This window comes from Salmo salar, chromosome 02, assembly GCF_965601325.2.
Source record: "Salmo salar chromosome 02, fSalSal1, whole genome shotgun sequence".
NCBI classification, from domain to species: domain Eukaryota; kingdom Metazoa; phylum Chordata; class Actinopteri; order Salmoniformes; family Salmonidae; genus Salmo; species Salmo salar.
This window is the reverse complement of record NC_138292.1, coordinates 26,627,986-26,647,903: the sequence shown is the minus strand read 5'-3', so window position 1 is coordinate 26,647,903 and position 19,918 is coordinate 26,627,986. Positions and strand designations below refer to the sequence as shown.

The following is a 19,918-nucleotide window of genomic DNA, read 5'->3' as shown; positions in this document are numbered from 1 at the left end:
GCGGGATCCTGAAACGACAAATCAAAGAGCAGACAGAAAGTGAACTGTTTGTCAATGTTGGTGAAAGTTGAGTTTGTCAAGGCTTAGTTGACTCAATGTCAAGTTTTGAGTTACAGTCAATTTCCTGAGCACATACAAAGTATTCTCAAAGCCATAGCCACATATTGTGCTAGCTACTGTAGCTAGCTATGTTGGTGAAGACAGACTAACCTGGTTACTGATCATTGGATGACTCTTGCATGCACTAGTGAATTAACCCATCAACAGTTTTGAGTTAAATCCATGAGTAACACTATGTCTACGTCCATTACATTCTGTTCTAATCTAACAGTCCCCCTCTGCCTGTTTCTTTTGGAAAGGGACCCGATGTGCATTTTAAGTTAGTTTGCAATCAATCAATTTATCTGTCGCGGATGGAACAAATAATAGTGATTTACTTGATTGAAAACTGAACATTTTCTCATCTGAATAAACAAATTGAATTAAAAGCAATGGTTCTTTGAGGCATCTCCCCTCAGTCGATTAGTTGCACTCCAACAGGCTTTGATAAGAATTAGCTCACACTCAATTATTCCTGGCTCTCAGAAACGTCAGTGCATTTCAGAGCCCCCAACATACACTTTGAACACACAAGGGCAATTTGCTCCCCCTTCACCATATTAGATGTCTGTTCTGAGCTCTCAAAAACTCATCTGCCTTCCACCCTGTCTCTCTCTCTCTCTCTCTCTCTCTCGCTCTCACACTTTCACTTTCTTTCTCTCTCTCTCTCGCTCTCCCTCTTTGTTTCTCTCACTCTCTCTCTCTGCCTCCCTTTCCTCCTTTCTAATAGACCCCATAAAGGGGCAATCTGCAGTTGCTATATGTATATACATTTTTGGGCTTACTGATATGTACCCAGTGACTCTTGAAGAATATATTTATTCAATATAACTTCACCTCATGAGCTTGGTTCAACTGTTGTATCCCCTCAGAAACCAAAATAAAAGCTTGTTTTACTCCAATGTTTGTAAACAACAAATGTAAACTGCTTTGTTTTAATTTCACCTGCTGATTGCCCTTTTAAAACACCATACGCATTTCAACCCCGACTGATGTTTATGAATTGATTTTCCTCATACATTATTTTCCATCCCAGTCTGCCCTTTGCCTTGCATCCGAGATCTAAATACCAGAGAGAGTAAAGTGCTGGCTGGTTGGTTTCTATATGTGTAATGAAATCTCCACATGCCTTCCCTCCTCCATTGGGGGAGCGGGTGCTGTGACGGCAGAACTGCAGAACTGCAGGGGCCCAACTTGGCTGAGAGGCAGAGAGGTCTGGAGAGGTCTGGCTGAGAGGCAGAGAGGTCTGGCTGAGAGGCAGAGAGGCAGAGAGGTCTGGTCTGGAGAGGAAGGCTACGACCCAACACGGTTCTACCGGACATATTCATGAAAAGAGCCGCAGCCTACTAACTTTGACCTCCCGTCCCCTCCCCGCACTACCGCCACCACTGCTAACCCAAACACAGGGCTAAATTACTGGGGAAATAGGTCCGTGCACAAAATGGAGGATTAGTTCATTCTCTAGTGTGTGTTTTTGTTTAGTTTCGTTGTCCTTGACAATGTTTATTTTGGGGTTGGGTCTGGGCTGTGTCTGTTGGATGGACTCTGATAAACTCATGTTAGAATGAAAATGAATGCAGAACTGCAGAAAACAATCATCCAAAAAATTTATAATTAATGTTCTATTGTCACAAACACCAGATAGGTGCAGGTTAAGTGCCATGCTCAAGGGCACATCGGAAGATATATGACCTTGTCGGCTCAGGTATTCGAACCAGCGACTTATTGGTTACTGGCCAAGCACTCTAATCACTTGGCTACCTGAGAAAACCATATACACGAGTATGCACACATGAACACATGCACACACACAAACACATATTCAAAATTCCCAATATGAGACACAAACCGCTAAAAAGCAGGCCTTCAGCCCTGGCAGCTAATCAAGTTCTTGTCCTTGCACAGATCTCTGTCATTATCCAGAACTAGCTCAACAAGCTTCATAACACGCACACATGCACACAGTATAATGGAATACATGAACAATTACATTCATTCAGTATCTACAGTGCCTTCAGAAAGTACTCACACTCCTTGAATTCTTCCACATTTACTCAAGTGCTGTCAAGCTAAATAATGTATTTGTCTAGGAAAACCTTGTACTGTATAGTATAATCTGTATTTCACTGACAACAATAGAGTTGTATGAGTCAGGATAAGATTGACCACCCAGGATAAGCATTGTTGTAACTTTCCTGTATAAGTCAGTAGATATTCTACCTTCACTGCTACTACAGTTTCTGACCTTGTCCCTCACTAGCTTTCCACAAATGTAAATGAAAAAGTTTGATTTGAAATTTGATTCGCTCTCGGAGACAAGTCAGGCTTTCTCCCCTCCAGGGTATTGGAGAGAGCAGAGGCATCAGGCGTGACCCCGACAGGTAGATTTTTAATGGCTTCTTTCATAACATCATCAAACGACTCAATACACTCAATCCTGGACCAATTTGATGCGAAACCCCATGAAATCACTCAATGTGCAGAAAATGAAGCCTCAACCTCATGCAACCATGCAATTCAGATATGGTCCTACATCTTAATATCAGTCTCGCCCACACACTGCCAATCTCACCATTAGCCTGTGGGCCCAATTACAGGGCCTCATAGGGGAGGTCTGTTGTGACACCATTACCCCACTGACACTCACCAGCAGAATCAGTTATAGGCCAAAGATGCAGATTAGGTTATCCACATGGCTTAATTAAATCCAAATCATTAATTGTGCATGAAAAAATGGTGATCCTCTGACAGTCTGATTAGCGTTGCCTGGGTGAGCTTGCCTGCTTGTCCAGATGCAAATAGACAGAGCAAACTTCAAGCCAAGTCAAGGACGGGCAGGTGGACGAGCCAGATTGCATCAGCCTCGTCCAGCAATTTACAGTGGCAGCTGGACAGCATGTCTCCGAGAAGCTCTTCTCACCATCCTGAGCAGAGTGTTTGTCTGCTTGGCTTGGTTTCTGTTTCTGCTCTGTAGAGTCGTCAACTTCGACTCAATGTGTCTCTCTCTCTGACTCCCTCACATGTCACTTGCCTCGAGAGAGAGAGAGAGAGAGAGAGAGAGAGAGAGAGAGAGAGAGAGAGAGAGAGAGAGAGAGAGAGAGAGAGAGAGAGAGAGAGAGAGAGAGAGAGAGTTAAACCTCTCAACGTGATGGGAAGAGAGAAAAAAGAGAGACAGAAGGAGAGAAGACCTCCTTTCAAACCTCCACTGACTCATCCTTATCTGTCTCCTGAGAGCTCACAGAGAGACCGAGGTAGAGAGAAAAAGAGAGCGATAGTGAGAAAGAAAAAGAGTAAGAGAGACAGTGCATCTCTCATAAAGAAGTCACTAGTCTTTGAATATGTGTAGGGATTTACATGAGAGAGAGAGACGAGGTGTGCTTACCTGTTGAGCAACGTCAAGGCCCCGGAGCCACTCTCTCACGATCTCACGATGCTGCTTGGAACAAAAGTGTGCAGCGTGGATGAGAAAGAATGCCAATAGGACTCTTCCACTCTCTGACTCCACATGTACTGTATCCTCCTCTTCTTAAACAGGGAAAGACACAGGAGGAAGAGAGAGAGGAGTGTGTATGTGGAGGGTTAGGGGGGTAATCTTAAGGAAAAATAGATCACAAGAAACCAGCTGACAACAAAAAAGTGATGCCACACTTTTTTTTACATTAGCTAGGGATAGGGAGTATATAGGCTAGGGATAGGGAGTATATATGCTAGAGATAGGGAGTATATAGGCTAGGGATAGGGAGTATATATGCTAGGGATAGGGAGTATATAGGCTAGGGATAGGGAGTATATATGCTAGGGATAGGGAGTATATAGGCTAGGGATAGGGACTATATAGGTTAGGGATAGGGAGTATATAGGCCAGGGATAGGGAGTGTATAGGCCAGGGATAGGGTGTATATAGGCTAGGGATAGGGAGTATGTAGAATAGGGATATGGAGTATATAGGCTAGGGATAGGGAATACATAGGCTAGAGATAGGGAGTACATAGGCTAGGGATAGGGAGTATATAGGATAGGGATAGGGAGTATATCGGCTAGGGATAGGGAGTATGTAGAATAGGGATATGAAGTATATAGGATAGGGATAGGGAGTATATAGGCCAGGGATAGGGAGTATATAGGCTAGGGATAGGGAGTATATAGGGTAGGGATAGGGAAAATATTGGCTAGGGATAGGGAGTATATAGGTTAGGGACAGGGAGTATATAGGCTAGGGATAGGGAGTATATAGGCTAGGGATAGGGTGTATATAGGCTAGGGATAGGGAGTATATATGCTAGGGATATGGAGTGTATAGGCTAGGGATAGGGAGTATATAGGCTAGTGATAGGGAGAATATAGCCAGGGATAGGGAGTGTATAGGCTAGGGATAGGGTGTATATAGGCTAGGGATAGGGAGTATGTAGAATAGGGATATGGAGTATATAGGCTTGGGATAGGGAGTATATAGGCTAGGGATAGGGAGTATATATGCTAGGGATAGGGAGTATATAGGCTAGGGATAGGGAGTATATAGGCTAGGGATAGGGAGTACATAGGCTAGGGATAGGGAGTATATAGGCTAGGGATAGGGAGTACATAGGCTAGGGATAGGGAGTATATAGGCTAGGTATAGGAAGCATATAGGTTAGGGATAGGGAGCATATAGGCTAGGGATAGGAAGTATATAGACTAGGGACAGTGGGTACATAGGCTAGGGATAGAGAGTAGGGAAGCAATGTCATTTCAAGTCTACTAGAATATTCTACATTTCTGATGAAAATCTTCAATATGCCTGTACAGTGTAGCTGTAATATACAGCTGCAGCAGCAGGAGAGAGTGATTCCCCTGCTCATCCTTTCCGAGGGAGACTACAGAACTCAGTGTCTGGGGTTTGAGGGAGCAAGGGAACCTTCAAAGATACAAAGGCAACATGGATGTCTCCACTGCCGCCCGTTTTGTAACATTTATGCTCATACATAATGCATGGGACAGCGAGTATCCACTTTATTTTATATACTGAATACTCCTGGGGGGATTCAGCTGCGCTGCTGTAGAGTTGGAGACTTTACACTGAATTCATTTTCCACTTCAGAATATTTGATTTCGTGCTGAAAGGTTCCAATATGCCTCCCAGTCTCCAGTCACCATTCACTTTCAGGTGTGTACTTTATTATATAGAAAACCATTTTCAGATCAACGTGCACACCTGAAAGTGAATGGTGACTGGAGACTGGGAGGCATATTGGAACATTTCCACAGTGACTAAGTCAAAGGTCACATTTCTTTTCTACCAGTATGTATTTTTTATTTGACCTTAGGATAGACCCCACTTAGTGCGTTTTATGTACAATCTGCAGTATTCAGTCCATATTCAACCATATACAGTAAACACAGCATACATTATACAGTACTCACCTACGGCCATTGTACAGTACATTCGTTATGTGCTCAGCCATGCATTAGAATATACCCTCTGCAGCAGGCATTGTCTGTGGTGTTAATAAGCTTTCCACAGCTTCTACAGGTAATAAAGAGAGGGCAGCGGCACTGAGCCCCTCTAGTGTGCTGTGTGCTGTGTGCTGTGTGCTGTGTGCTGTGTGTGTTCGTGGGGGGGGGGTTATGCTGTGGGGACAGATGCCAACAGCTGGGCCATGTAGTTGGAGGTGGCCCCTTAGACAGTCATTAAATACAGAAACCCAGGGCTGAAAGGTTAATTCCCCTGCATGGAGGGGGTAGATAGGGGAGGAGGCAGGGAGGTGAGGGAGGCCATGGAGGAGCTCACTGCTCACACAAACAGCACTGTCAGCAACATGGCTAATGCAGGAGCCTCTGCAGCTATACAGAAGGAGAGGAGAGAGAGACTGGGCCAGACAGAGAGATGGAGAGAAAAAAGAGTGATACAGAGGGGAGGGGTAGAGGGAAAATAGTGAGAGAAAGGCAGACAAGAACGATGGAAAGAGGTAATGGAAAGAGGGAAACGAGGGATCGATGGAAAGAGACAGAGAAATAGGAGGAAAATGCAAGATAAAAGAGAGAGGAGTAGAAGGAATGAAAGGAATGAGAGAGAAACTGAAAGGAGTTTATAGGAGAGATGATTGACATGAACAAGTTGTTTAAAAAAAAGAAGGGAACAGGAAGTCACTGATGCAAAGCAGGGCAGGCATTCGCTTAGGACCCCCGGCCGCTAGGGGGACCCCAACCCAAAAATATATATGGGATCTCAGTCGGGGTCTCAACTTACTATTGAGAGTTAAAATAGTAGAATACACAAGGTGACATTTCGAAATGTGGTTATGCATCAGCAGTTTTTCTCTTGTAATGTCAGTCACTGACATTCGCTCAATTTGCCCATGTCAGCAAAACATATTTTAATTGGTAAGTTAATCTAGCCAGCTATCTACACCTTGTAGTAATCATGACCAAATGACTGGCCAGGAACGCAGGGCATGTGCCCAGTGGACCTTAAAACTGCAACATTTTCTGTCTGCTCCATGGCAAATGTGTAGAATTCCATGCAATGAGTTTTAAAAATGCAACATTTTCTCTCCAACCCATGGCAAAATGTGTAGAATTGCAGGAAATAAACTTTAAAACTTTAAAACATTTCTTATCTCTGCCATCAAGAAGGACACCACTAAAATAGTTTACCTGCGAAGTTGGGTGCCCTCAAACCAAATCTTGCTTAGGGCCTCCAGAAAGCTAGGGCCGGCCCTGAGGTCAGAAGCAGAGATGGGGTAAAGCAATAAGCACTGCAATGAAAAAGGAGGGCAATAAGAGAGAAAGAGAAAGTTGTATGTGTGTGTGTGTGTGCACGCATGTGTGTGTGTGTTTGCCTGTGTGTGTGTGACAGGGGTGTTATGGTAACAGTTGGATCAGTGACTGTAACGTAACAGATCAGAGCGTGCCACTTGTCACCACCAAAAAAAAAAGTTTAATTATGAAATGCACACGGCGGCAGCTTGGGCCGATCGGCTTAGAGCAGAGAGACAGACCGAGACAGAGACAGACAGATACAGTATGTTCAACATCCAATATGGGATCTCCACCAATAGCAGGGTTTAACGCTTTCAGCCCTCTGGGTCTTAGGGCAGCCTGTTTAATGAAAAAAGACCCCGCGTGACCCTACAGGGTCTCCACGGGCCCGGCACAGGGGCTGCTGGGTCTCTCCATACCCTGAGCTAAAGAATTACATCCCAACCCTTTTGGCCTACCACTAATTACAACAGGCTAACCTTCTTCTACTATTTGTTGTTGTGCTGTTGTTGCCCTGCTAAAGCTGCTGTAGCTGGCGTATCTGTGTGGCGCTACGCTCCGTGTCAGACGGCAAGGTCACAATGCTTTTCTCTGGTCAATCTGGCTCCCAAGCAGCCACAGGAGATGGAGCTAAAGGTCTTGAGACAGCCTAAATAACCCAGAGAGGAAAGGGGAAAGGCAGTATGATTACATGCCAGACGTCACTACGCCATAGTCGGGGAGAGTGGAGACATTTTTTACATTCAGCATCACTCCCTCAAGGGAAATATAGTATCTTCTAATAAAGATATTTAAATGTATTTCAGGATGTTGTGTATCGCTGGAAATAATCAGAATTCATGTAAACATTACAGTTTGGAAAACATAGCTTGTCCAAAAAAACGTGCACTCATGGCACAACATATGGGGTAAGTTGAGCCAGCGAAAATGTCTTGCATTACGCCTGGGAAAAAAAACACTTCAATTTGATCAACTTTCCATTGGCTCAACCATTGACTGAACTTACTCCATGGCCATTGGCTCAACTTACCCAAGGCAGACATTTTGACTATATTAGCCCACACAGCTACAAGGATGCACTTTCATGCTACGTAGGTTTATGGCCTTATATTGAATTTGATAGAGACCCCAAGTGATGTATAGAACAATCTTAAAGTATCTGCTTTGGTTGAGATACAAGCATCATGAAACCTCTTAACACAATAAATTCATTCGACTTGGTGAAAATCCGTTTTTTGGACGTAACTTGCTTACAACCTTTTCAATGTGAATTCTTCCTTCACAGACTCCAATTTTGTGTATGGCATTCCAGAAACAAGGGTGGCTCAATTTACCCCTTTGGCCTAACTTACCCCACTCTCCCCTACCACATGGATCAGAGCGTAGGCAATCTTGCACAGGTAGTCAGTTAATCTGCAGTAGCAAAGCTTGTTGGATTCTCTTGTTGGATTTGGAGGACATTGAGTTTGGAATGACGTGCCGGGATCAGGGACTTGAAGCTGTTTTATCTTTCCAAGAGGGTCTGTGTGTGTGTGTGTGTGTGTGTGTGTGTGTGTGTGTGTGGTGTGTGTGTGTGTGTGTGTGTGTGTGTGTGTGTGTGTGTGTGTGTGTGTGTGTGTGTGAGCCTGAGTGTGTGTGTGTGTCTAGGGTTTCCATCCTAATTCCCTTTTGTGACCCAGCCATGTTTGAGTAGGTGGAGGGGCCATGGGTATCTGGGTTAAGAGGGATTTGGAAGAGGGAGAACCCAATCAGACATCCACTGCCTCAATCCCTATATCTCTTCCTGGCCCCTCTTCATATCTCCATTATCTCTGTTTCTCTATCCCTATATCTCTCCCTGACCCCTCTTCCTCTCCATTACCTCCTACCTCTGTCTCTCTATCCCTATATCTCTTCCTGACCCCTCTTCCTATCTCTGTCTCTCTATCCCTAAATCTCTTCCTGACCCCTCTTCCCACCTCTGCCTCTCTATCCCTATATCTCTTCCTGACCCCTCTTCCTATCTCTGCCTCTCTATCCCTAAATCTCTTCCTGACCCCTCTTCCTATCTCTGGCTCTCTATCTCTGTCTCTCTAACCCTATATCTCTTCCTGACCCCTCTTCCTATCTCTGGCTCTCTATCTCTGTCTCTCTAACCCTATATCTCTTCCTGACCCCTCTTCCTATCTCTGTCTCTTTATCCCTATATCTCTCGCTGACCCCTCTTCCTCTCCCTTACCCTCTATCTCTGTCTCTCTATCCCTCTCTATCCCTCTCTATCCCTCTCTCTATCTCTCTTTCTGTTCCTGTCCTGTGTTGGTCCGAGTCAGGGGGTTGAAGAGGAGGATGTGTGTGTGTGCATGGGTGGCGGTGGTGGCTGGGTGGGTGGCGTTGTTGGCTGGGTCGAGGGGGACGACGGGGGAGGTTGAGACATCCAGCTGTGGTGGCCAGATTGGGGAAGGATTATTCCCCAAATCTGTTCCATTTATCCCAAGCCCCCTAACAAGCTTGTGCATAACAGCTATTAAATACATTGATATTGTGAGTCAGATGCTCGACATCAGCACATTAAATAACACACCGCCTTCCGCTGGGTGGACCAATCAAAAGGAAGGTCAAGTGTTTGTTTGCACTTTGACCCTGTTATGACACCCTGTGTATGAAGCAAGGCTGCACACGTCTGAATGAACACACCACAGAACGTTACGATGGCAACATTGGTGAAGGGAGCATGATGCAAAGGTGTGGGGGGACGTGAGTGAGACTATCAAATAACTTGACTGGAGTTATTTTTATGAAACTCAAGTATCAAATAAATAGAACCACCAACATACCAAACAAACAGAATAACTTTAAAATGAGTAGAATAGGATAATAAAAATTCAACCAATATGATACAGATATTAATGCTTTGATATTTGACTTTACTTTGATTATGAAAGATCTGGCATTTGGCCCTCTTCTGAGACGTTGTGTAGGAGGCAAGGCCAAGATGCAGGACTAAATGTTAAAGACTTCTATAATGTGTTAGCTCTGGGTCTGGGCTGGGGAGTGCACGACTGTGCTTGTGACATATAAAAAAAAAATATATATATATATATATATATATATATATATATATTTAACCAGGTAGGCTATTTGAGAACAAGTTCTCATTTACAACTGCGACCTGGCCAAGAATAAAGCAAAGCAGTTTGACACATACAACAACACAGAGTTACACATGGAATAAACAAACAGAGTCAATAATACAGTAGAAAAAAATCTATATACAGTGTGTGCAAATGAGGTAGGATAAGGGAGGTAAGGCAATAAATAGGCCATGGTGGCGAAGTAAATTACAATATACCAATTAAAACACTGGAGTGATTGATGTGCAGAAGATGAATGAGCAAGTAGAGATACTGGGGTGCAAAGGAGCAAGATAAATAAATTAATACAGTATGGGGATGAGGTAGTTAGATGGGCTATATTACAGATGGGCTATGTACAGGTGCAGTGACTGACATATGACTTGACATATGACACATATCCCTTTGGGGACAATGCAGTATGTCTTATCTTATAAATAAACAAAGAACATTACAAGTATAACGCTAATTCAATTCAAGTGATATGGATACTAGTGGTGCATGTGATCAGGCCAGAGTCTCAGAACAAGCTAGCTAAGCTATGCTGCAGTGTTTCTTAGAGGAAGTATGGTAATCGATTCCTTTGTGATGTGACGATGTTAGAGGCTGGCTGGGGATCACCACCACAATATTATTAGGTCACTCAGGGAACGGGAGCCAGGTCAGATAATAAGACTCTCTTCAGCTGAGTGAAATGTATGGGAAGAAAAGTGCTGACACCTCCCTCTTTCCCTCCCTCTCTCCCTCTCCTTCTCATCCAATTCCGAGTGCTTACTCTACGCCAGTGATTTTCATGCGGCGCCATCGGTCCACGGCCCACAAACTTTAACGCTCGCTGTCTCTGCCGCACCATCTATCACCGCGCAGGGGTTTGATGGAGGGAAGATTGGAGGGAGGGATGGAGGGATGGAGGTAGGGAAGGGGGATCATATTGAAATTTGAGGTCAGAGAAGACGATGTGTTTTGCCCAGCCTTGTGTATCCCATTCTTTTATTTAGCGTCCCGTCAGCTGCTGCCCGTCTCAGACACTTGAATATCTACATCTTCACAGGCCAGGCAATAACCCACCCAGATAGAGAGAGACAGACACGATCCAGGGTTTGACAGGCCAGGCAATAACCCACCCAGATAGAGACAGACACGATCCAGGGTTTGACAGGCCAGGCAATAACCCACCCAGATAGAGAGAGACAGACACGATCCAGGGTCTGACAGGCCAGGCAATAACTCACCCAGATAGAGACAGACACGATCCAGGGTTTGACAGGCCAGGCAATAACCCACCCAGATAGAGAGAGACAGACACGATCCAGGGTTTGACAGGCCAGGCAATAACCCACCCAGATAGAGACAGACACGATCCAGGGTTTGACAGGCCAGGCAATAACCCACCCAGATAGAGAGAGACAGACACGATCCAGGGTTTGACAGGCCAGGCAATAACCCACCCAGATAGAGAGAGACAGACACGATCCAGGGTTTGACAGGCCAGGCAATAACCCACCCAGATAGAGAGAGACAGACACGATCCAGGGTCTGACAGGCCAGGCAATAACCCACCCAGATAGAGAGAGACAGACACGATCCAGGGTTTGACAGGCCAGGCAATAACCCACCCAGATAGAGAGAGACAGACACGATCCAGGGTCTGACAGGCCAGGTAATAACCCACCCAGATAGACAGAGACAGACACGATCCAGGGTCTGACAGGCATGGAACTTGACATGGCCACACAATCTGGGTTGCTCTCAGAGTGTCACTGATAAAACACAGGGATTAGGAAATGGATGGATGCAACTGAGTTAAATCCAGGAAAGCTAAAAATGGGGAGAATAACAAAGCAGGGGCAGAAACGCTGTCGCAAAAGCGATTAAGAGGTAAAATGGCGCTTTAATAACATAAGCTGTATGGCCTATTATCTCTGTTCCGCTGGCCACACGCGTGCACACACACACATGCGCGCGTGCGCACCCACACCTACCTCAGCCAACAGATGGGTTTTGGGTCGGCTGAGGTGGAGCTTGCCATCCTCCCCATCCCTCCATCCTTTTTCACAAATCCATTTTAATTAACATATCAGAGATCCAAACGAGGTTAAACCCTTCTCCTGCTCTCTCTAATCTCCTCCAGTTAAAACTGACCAGGCATGGAGCCCACATAATCAGCCCGGCCGATGGCACCACAGGGACTCATGCATCTATACCTGTCCTACTGCACACTACCAACTTAATACCCTGGACTTTACATTGCCTTACATCTCTACTATAGCTGGTATATCGGTGCATATATAGCAGACATATCCTAACATAAAACAAGCCATGTCAAGTGAATATCAAGTCCCTTGACACTGGTATTGCTGTGGTTTATTTTTAATAATCTGTCCAGTATGTTTTGAGTACAGCTGAACGTATAGACTAGTAAACCCCCGTTCTTGGTGATTATAGTGCCAAAAGCCAGTGTTGGTTCCAGTCACAGCTGCATGACTTATATTCTCCTCAGCAGCAGCTGTCGGCTATTGGATCTATGATGGGACCCTGGTGGTTCACCTTACCCCGAACCCTGAGACCCACTCCCTCTTTCCCTCTCTCCTTTTATCCCTCTCTCCCTGCATCAATTCACTACAACCCTAAAGCACACTCCCTTCTTTCCTCTCTCCCTTTCTAACTCTATCACTTCACCACCCTTGAAACACATTCTCTCCTTCCCTGTCTCCCTCATTCCCTCTCTAACTCCATCACCCCCACCCCGTCAAAATACAATGATCTCTTTCCCCCATGGCCTCACTGAACCATTAGAACATACTCCTTCCCTTCTTCCCTCCTCTCCGTCATCAGCGGAGGTGTCTGAGAGGTGACTGTCACCCCTCCACCTGCCGTACTGGTCTCAGCTCTCAGCCTCACGGCCCCCCAGAGTCCTGCCAGGGAAAGTTGAGCTGCCTAACAGATGGAGCCTATTGTCTAGGGAGGAGAGTAAGACAGGGTGTGGTGGCGCATAGAATAGAGGGTCTGGCTGGAGTAGAGGAGGAGAGGGTGGGGGGGTGGGGGGGGTGTAGGGGGGGTTAACACATGATGGTTCAAATCTGTTGGTCCTGACAGCATTTCAGGAGGAGTGCTTGGTTAATAGTATCCTGGAATGTTCCTCTCCTGGAGTTTTAATGAACCCTGAGCCAAAAGGCCTAATGAAGCGTGCTCCTTTTGCCAAAACACATCCCTCAACCTGACCCCCCTGACCCCCCGCCCCTCCCACGCCTCTGGTGGGGGCGTCTCCAAGTCCCCACCGAGAAAGTTGTCACAGGGACAGAGTGAGTTATAGAGAGAGGGCCAGCAGTTAAGACAATAGAATGCCGGAGCATGTGCCTGCATATGTTTTCAAGATGGGGATGGCTACTGTCTGCCTTTCTTTTAGATTTTTGTTTTGTTTTGCATATTTCTTTGTTTCTTTGTGGTCCCTGACAGAAAGGGGCAGTTGGCAAAAGCTGGTGTTCTTCAGCCTTTTTAACCAATTACTCCCCCTTCCAGGACATACACACAGAGACCCTCCTTAGTTGGTCCTTATTACGGTTTAAGTGTCCTTTGTACAACCAAGGACCTCATTATTTCTTAACTTAAGCCTTAACCAGACAAAGAAACAGGAGTGAGTGTGTATGGGTCTGCGTGCTTGCGCGTGTGTGTGTGCGTGTGTGTGTGTGTGTGCGTGTGTGTATGTGTGTGTGTTTCGGGCGTGCGTGTGTTCGGGCGTGCGTGTGTGTGTGTGTGTGTGTGTGTGTGTGTTCGGGCGTGCGTGTGTGCGTGTGTGTGCGTGTGTGTGTGTGAGTTAAGGATTAATAAAGTGCCAGGCTACTAATGAAGCATCCTTTGTTTACGTTCTACAGCAGTGGTATAAACTCAGTGGGCTCAATACGGTGTGGTATGCCAGGTCGCTATGCTCTCATTTAAATAAGAAGAAACAAAGCCAGGAAGAGAGAGGGGGGCCATTCACTTCAAAAGAGATTCTTGCTTAATTGCAAAACTGTGAGAAAACAAACTCCCTTGGAAGAGAGAAAAAAACAAGGATTAAAGTTGCATCATCGAGTACAGACAGTTTATAGGATGATGCAGTTGTTTTGATCCTTGCGGTGGTAACAGACATATTTTACACTGGACAGATGCTGGTGATGCTGTGGCATTTCACTGATCGGACATTCTGAACATTCTACCTACTCATTTTACCTCTCGTTCTTCCATCATTATTTGACTGTGTTGGTATTCATTTGATTGTTTGCATGGTACTTCTTATTCACAGAAGGTTCATTTTAAGTACAACTGTACCAATTAACATTGTCCTGTTGTAACTTATACCAGTCGCTAATACATTTGAAGAAGTGAATAACTGTGTTTGATTTGGAGACAGAGTGGACATCCAAAAACATATCCTGACATCTTAACCATTCCTCCTAATCATCTGCATTTTACACAGTTCTAAAATGCATCTTTGATGGAAAAGTGACCAGTATGTAGGAGGTTAATCTGTAAAACTGGAGCACCACACTCGCTTTCTCTATTTGCCTTCCTGAAGTGCAGTTCCAAACAACAGGCAGAGAGCAGTGTCTTTAAACCAAAGAGAATAACGGGCACTGGGCTGGAAATGTTCACTCCTGAAGCAAAACATATAGAGAAACAAACTGAGTATGGATGATCGCCATTTTTTAATTAAATGGAAAGTTACTGAAAAAAATGATAATGAGAATCAGGCTTTTTTAAGAAACAGGGTGAACAACCTGAATGGGCAATCACTGTGGTTCCGGCGGTGAGCATTCCTGAACCCAGCGGTCTAATGGTGCAATTCATTACAGGCCTTATTAGAATAAGCGCAGACTTTATGATATAATAATAAACAGACAGCTAGGGCAGCACACGAATCCACGCACGTACACACATCTTCGGCAGAGAAATACAGACACACATGTAGAAATAAAGCAATCAAGTTTATTTAAATGAGTGCGTGGGCTGCATAAACAGTGCAAATGGGGAAAAACATTAAGGGCAGAACGTGCCGGTGCATTCCTGAACTGACAGAGGTAGGGGTCGGGGGGGGGGGGGGGTGTTGGCGCAAGTTGGTTGCGAGGGAGAGGTGTCTGTGTGTGTGTTGAGGCAGCTGTGACCATTAGTGCTGGAGGATGCATACTCACACACTCACACATCCGCACGCCTAGACATACGGTACCAGTCAAAAGTTTGGACACACCTACTATTTCAAGGGTTTTTCTTTATTTTTACTAAATTCTACATTGTAGAATAACAGTGAAGACATCAAAACTAGGAAATAACACATATGGAATCCTGTAGTAACCAAAAAAGTGTTACATGTATTTTCTTTTTGAGATTCTTCAAAGTAGCCACCCTTTGCCTTGATGACAGCTTTGCACACTCTTGGCATTCTCTCAACCAGCTTCATTAGGTAGTCACCTGGAATGCATTTCAATGAACATGTGTGCCTTGTTAAAAGTTCATTTGTGGAATTTCTTTCCTTCTTAATGCGTTTGAGCCAATCAGTTGTGTTTTGACAAGGTAGGGGTGGTAAACAGGAGATAGCCCTAGTCCATTTTATGTCAGGAACACCTCAAATAAGCAAAGAGAAATGACAGTCCATCATTACTTTAAGATAAGAAGGTCAATCAATCTGGAAAATATGTGCAGTCGCAAAAACCATCAAGCGCTATGATGAAACTTGCTCTCATGAGGAACGCCACAGAAAAGGAAGACCCAGAGTTACCACTGATGCAAATGATAAGTTCATAAGAGTTAACTACACCTCAGATTTCAGCCCAAATAAATGATTCACAGAGTTCAAGTAACAGACACATGTCAACATCAACTGTTCAGGGGAGACTATGTGAATCAGGCCTTCATGGTCAAATTGCTGCAAAGAAACCACTACTAAAGGACACCAATAAGAAGAAGAGACATGCTTGGGTTAAGAAACACGATCAATGGACATTAGACCGGTGGAAATCTGTCCTTTGGTCTGATGAGTTAAAATGTGAGATTTTTGGTTCCAACCGCTGTGTCTTTGTGAGACGCAGAGTAGGTGAAAGGATGATCTCCACATGTGTGGTTCCCACTGTGAAGCATAGAGGAGGTGGTGTGATGGTGTGGGGGTGCTTTGCTGGTGACACTGTCTGTGATTTATTTAGAATTCAAGGCACACTTAACCAGCATGGATACCGCAGCGATACGCCATCCCATCTGGTTTCCGCTTAGTGGGACTATCATTTGTTTTTCAACAGGAAAATTACCCAACACACCTCCAGTGGGAGGAGGAAGACGAGGAAGACATGGTGGTCAAAGGAATGGCAGGGGACAAGCACCTCTTCTGAGAGGTGGTCGTGGGCCTCATTCGAGAGGTGTGGGGGAACGTGTTAGAGGACACGGACCAAGACAGCGGCAGCAACAGCAAAGAGTGTCCAATGCAATAGTTGTAGACCATGTAGTAAATCATGGCATAACAATGACTGAGGCAGCTACAATGATTCAACCAATCATCAGAACTTTCCGCAATGAGAACCGGTAAGTCTTCAGCATGCACTAAACATTAGGCTACTCTCAATTGTCAAATGACTACTGCATACCAGTGTGTACCACAGAGTAGGTGATGTGACTAAATGTATTCTTACTGTAATTGTCCCTGCAGAATTGAGACTAGGCCAAATAAGGATAGCAGAGGCATAATTCTGACTGACCAACAAGAGTGGGCTGTGGTCAGTTTGGCTCAGGCCAGAAATGATATTCACCTTACAGAAATTTGGCAGCACATCTTGGACAATGACGACATGTTCAACAATGTGGAAGCCATAAGTTTGCCGACTATTACACGCATGCTGAAAAGGCACCAGGTGTCTCTAAAACAGCTGTACGGTGTACCTTTTGAAAGAAATGCAGAGTGAAGCAACTGAGGACTGAGTATGTTCATTTTCAATATGCCTGTTGTGAAAAATTCCCCCAAAATTCTACATCATTGTAATCAGTAATTCTCTTTACAAAATGTATTTTTAGAGGGTGATGGAGCTGGATACTGATGTAAACCATCACAAATTCCTCTTTATGGACGAGGCAGGCTTCCACCTGGCCAAGACACGGAGCAGAGGTCGGAATTTCATTGGCCAGTGGACAACCATCCAAGTACCTGGACAATGTGGGGCCAACATCACTGTGTGCGGCTATAACAGAAGATGGTGTGGTGGGATGCAGACCTCGTATTGGATCATATAATGCAGCTCTCCTTGTAACCTTCCTTGATGAGCTAAATCAAGTCTGTAGAGTTGATGACGTGACCTATGTCATTGTGTGGGATAACGTCAGGTTCCACCATGCTCAAATGGTGCAAGCATGGTTTCAGGCCTATCCACAATTTACCACCCTGTACTTACCCCCATACTCTCCTTTCCTAAAACCCGATTGAGGAATTTGTCTCCACATGGAGATGGAAGGTATATGATAGAACAAGCCGCCCTTCTCCAGGCCATGGAGGACGCATGCAATGACATCACGGCAGACCAGTGTCAGGCCTGGATTCGCCCTAAGATTCTTCCCAAGATGTTTGGCTCATGAAAACATCCATTGTGAATCCACAAGACAGGGTTGATGGAAATATAGAAGTACAGTAATCAATCCTTTGTTTTGCTTTTTACAGTAAGCCAGGTGAGGAACACTGCAGTTTACGTTTTACTGTAGTTTGTTTCTTTTTTGTAGATAATAATTTTTGCTTTGATTCAAAGAAACCTGTTTTGATTTTATTGTATTTCATCAATAAATTTCAGATTTTGTTCAATAATTCCACTGTGTCTGTAGTATTCTCTCTACTAGTCCTTTTACAGTGATGTATTTACGTGTAGTGCCATAATGAAACATGTATCACATATTTTGTACTACAATATTTAAAGATTGTACAAACAACTACACTGTGAAACTATCGGTATCTTGTGTGTGATCTAAATGAATGCTCCTATGGTATTTCATGATAAATGAGTTATTTGAACCAATGATTCTGCAAGTGCAAGGTTTCTCTAAAGATATGAATGCACAATGCAATGTTTTGAACATTGGACAGCCTATGTTACAAGTGATGACAGTTTTGAGTTTTGTGTCTAGAGTTTTGAAAAATGACTGCAAGGTTCTGAAATCAGTGCCAAAGTGATTGTAAAAAACTGTAACACATTTTTGGTTACTACATGATTCCATATGTGTTATTTCATAGTTTTGATGTCTTCACTATTATTCTACAATGTAGAAAATAGTACAAATAAGTAAAAACCCTTGAATGAGTAGGTGTGTCCAAACTTTTGACTGGTACTGTGCACTTGCAGGCACACACACACACACACACACACACACACACACACACACACACACACACACACACACACACACACACACACACACACACACACACACACACACACACACACACACACACACACACACACACACACACACACACACACACACACACAGGCATTCCCTGTTTATCCTAGGCCTAGACCTACACCCTGCAGCACACGTAGCTAAGTTTCAAATAAAGTCTACTCTCTCACAAACAGACAGGCAGTCAGAGAGAGAGAGAGAGAGAGAGAGAAACAGAGGTGGGGGTAAAGTAAGTAGGTGCTGTAAGATTTGTGTCAGCATGTGAGGAAATGAGGGTGAAGGGGGGCCTGAACGCTACCAGCCGACATTCCTCTGCAATCCAGAAACGAATTGATTATAGGACCCAGAGTGTCAGTGTGTGTACTTGTGTGTATTTGTGTGCATGAATATGTGCCATATGGATTGCACTTCGATTAGTGTGAATGGGATAGCTGTGTTGTGCATCTCCTTTGGTGTGTGTCTGTTAGAGTGTGTGTGAAAGAGAGAGTGTGTGTGGTGTGTGTGTGTAAGGGAGACAGTGTGTGTGTGTGTTTGTGTGTAAGAGAGACAGTGTGTGTGTGTGTGTGTGTGTGTGTGTGTGTGTGTGTGTGTGTGTGTGTGTGTGTGTGTGTGTGTGCACGCGCACGCGTGTGTGTTTGTGTGTGCGCGTGCGTGCGTGCGTGCGTGTGTGCGTGCGTGCGTGTGTGTGTGCTTGGTGCAGGGTCAGGGTGAGGGAGTCAGATGCTTCCAAGGCACATGCTGCAGTATTCCTGGCAATGCACACACACCCTTCCAGTATACACACACACACAACCCATCCCCTTCCACACACACACAACTCACACCCACACACACAATTAATATCTGAGCTGTGGCTCTGTAGCAGATAACAGTAGGGTTCTCTCTCTTCAGCACTAGCACACAGTGTTTCTCCACCTTTAGCAGCACACAGCAGTCCAGAGCTCCTCCTTGACCGTGGACCTCCTGGGTGGAGGAGAGAGATGATACATGATCTGAGATTGAGACTCCCAGCATGGTTCCCCTCATGACGCCCACAGTTCTGTTACACCAGGTTACCATGGAGATCTCACACATAATCCCCACAAATTAATCTTCATTCACAGCCAACAAACTGAAATGAATGTGAGAACACCATATCTCGGCTGAATCTAATAGCGATCACCAAATATGATAATTATTTCTTCAAAAAAAACGTATTAACTTCATACACTTGTCGTGTCTTTGGCTATGCCGGATTAAGTGATATGACATGCTAACCTATAAAATTATTTCTCTAATTAATATTACCTGATTAAGCTAATCATGTAAATGTAATTAACTAGAAAGTCGGGGCACCACGGAAGAACGTTTATAGAGCCGTTATCTTCCGAATAAACTCTTAAAATACTTAGTAATATTTTACATCGATAGCAGTCAATATTAACCCTTATCTTATTTTCAGTCTCATAATGAAAGTTGTAAATTCTTGGCTATCTTCACAAACCCTGGCTAACAAGTTGAACCAGCAATACAAAATTGGGTTGAATTATTTATTTACTAAATACCTAAACTTATGACACAGAATTACAAAT

The 19,918-nt window shown here is 44.5% G+C and overlaps 1 long non-coding RNA gene across 1 annotated transcript; it reads left to right on the top strand.

The window, feature by feature from the left end:
* The first annotated feature begins 15,904 nt into the window (after positions 1 to 15,904).
* LOC145864312 (uncharacterized) lies at positions 15,905 to 17,757 on the top strand. The gene is made up of 2 exons (XR_014382890.1): positions 15,905 to 16,493; positions 16,980 to 17,757. It is a non-coding gene; the product is annotated as an uncharacterized LOC145864312 (long non-coding RNA).
* The last annotated feature ends 2,161 nt before the right edge of the window (positions 17,758 to 19,918 follow it).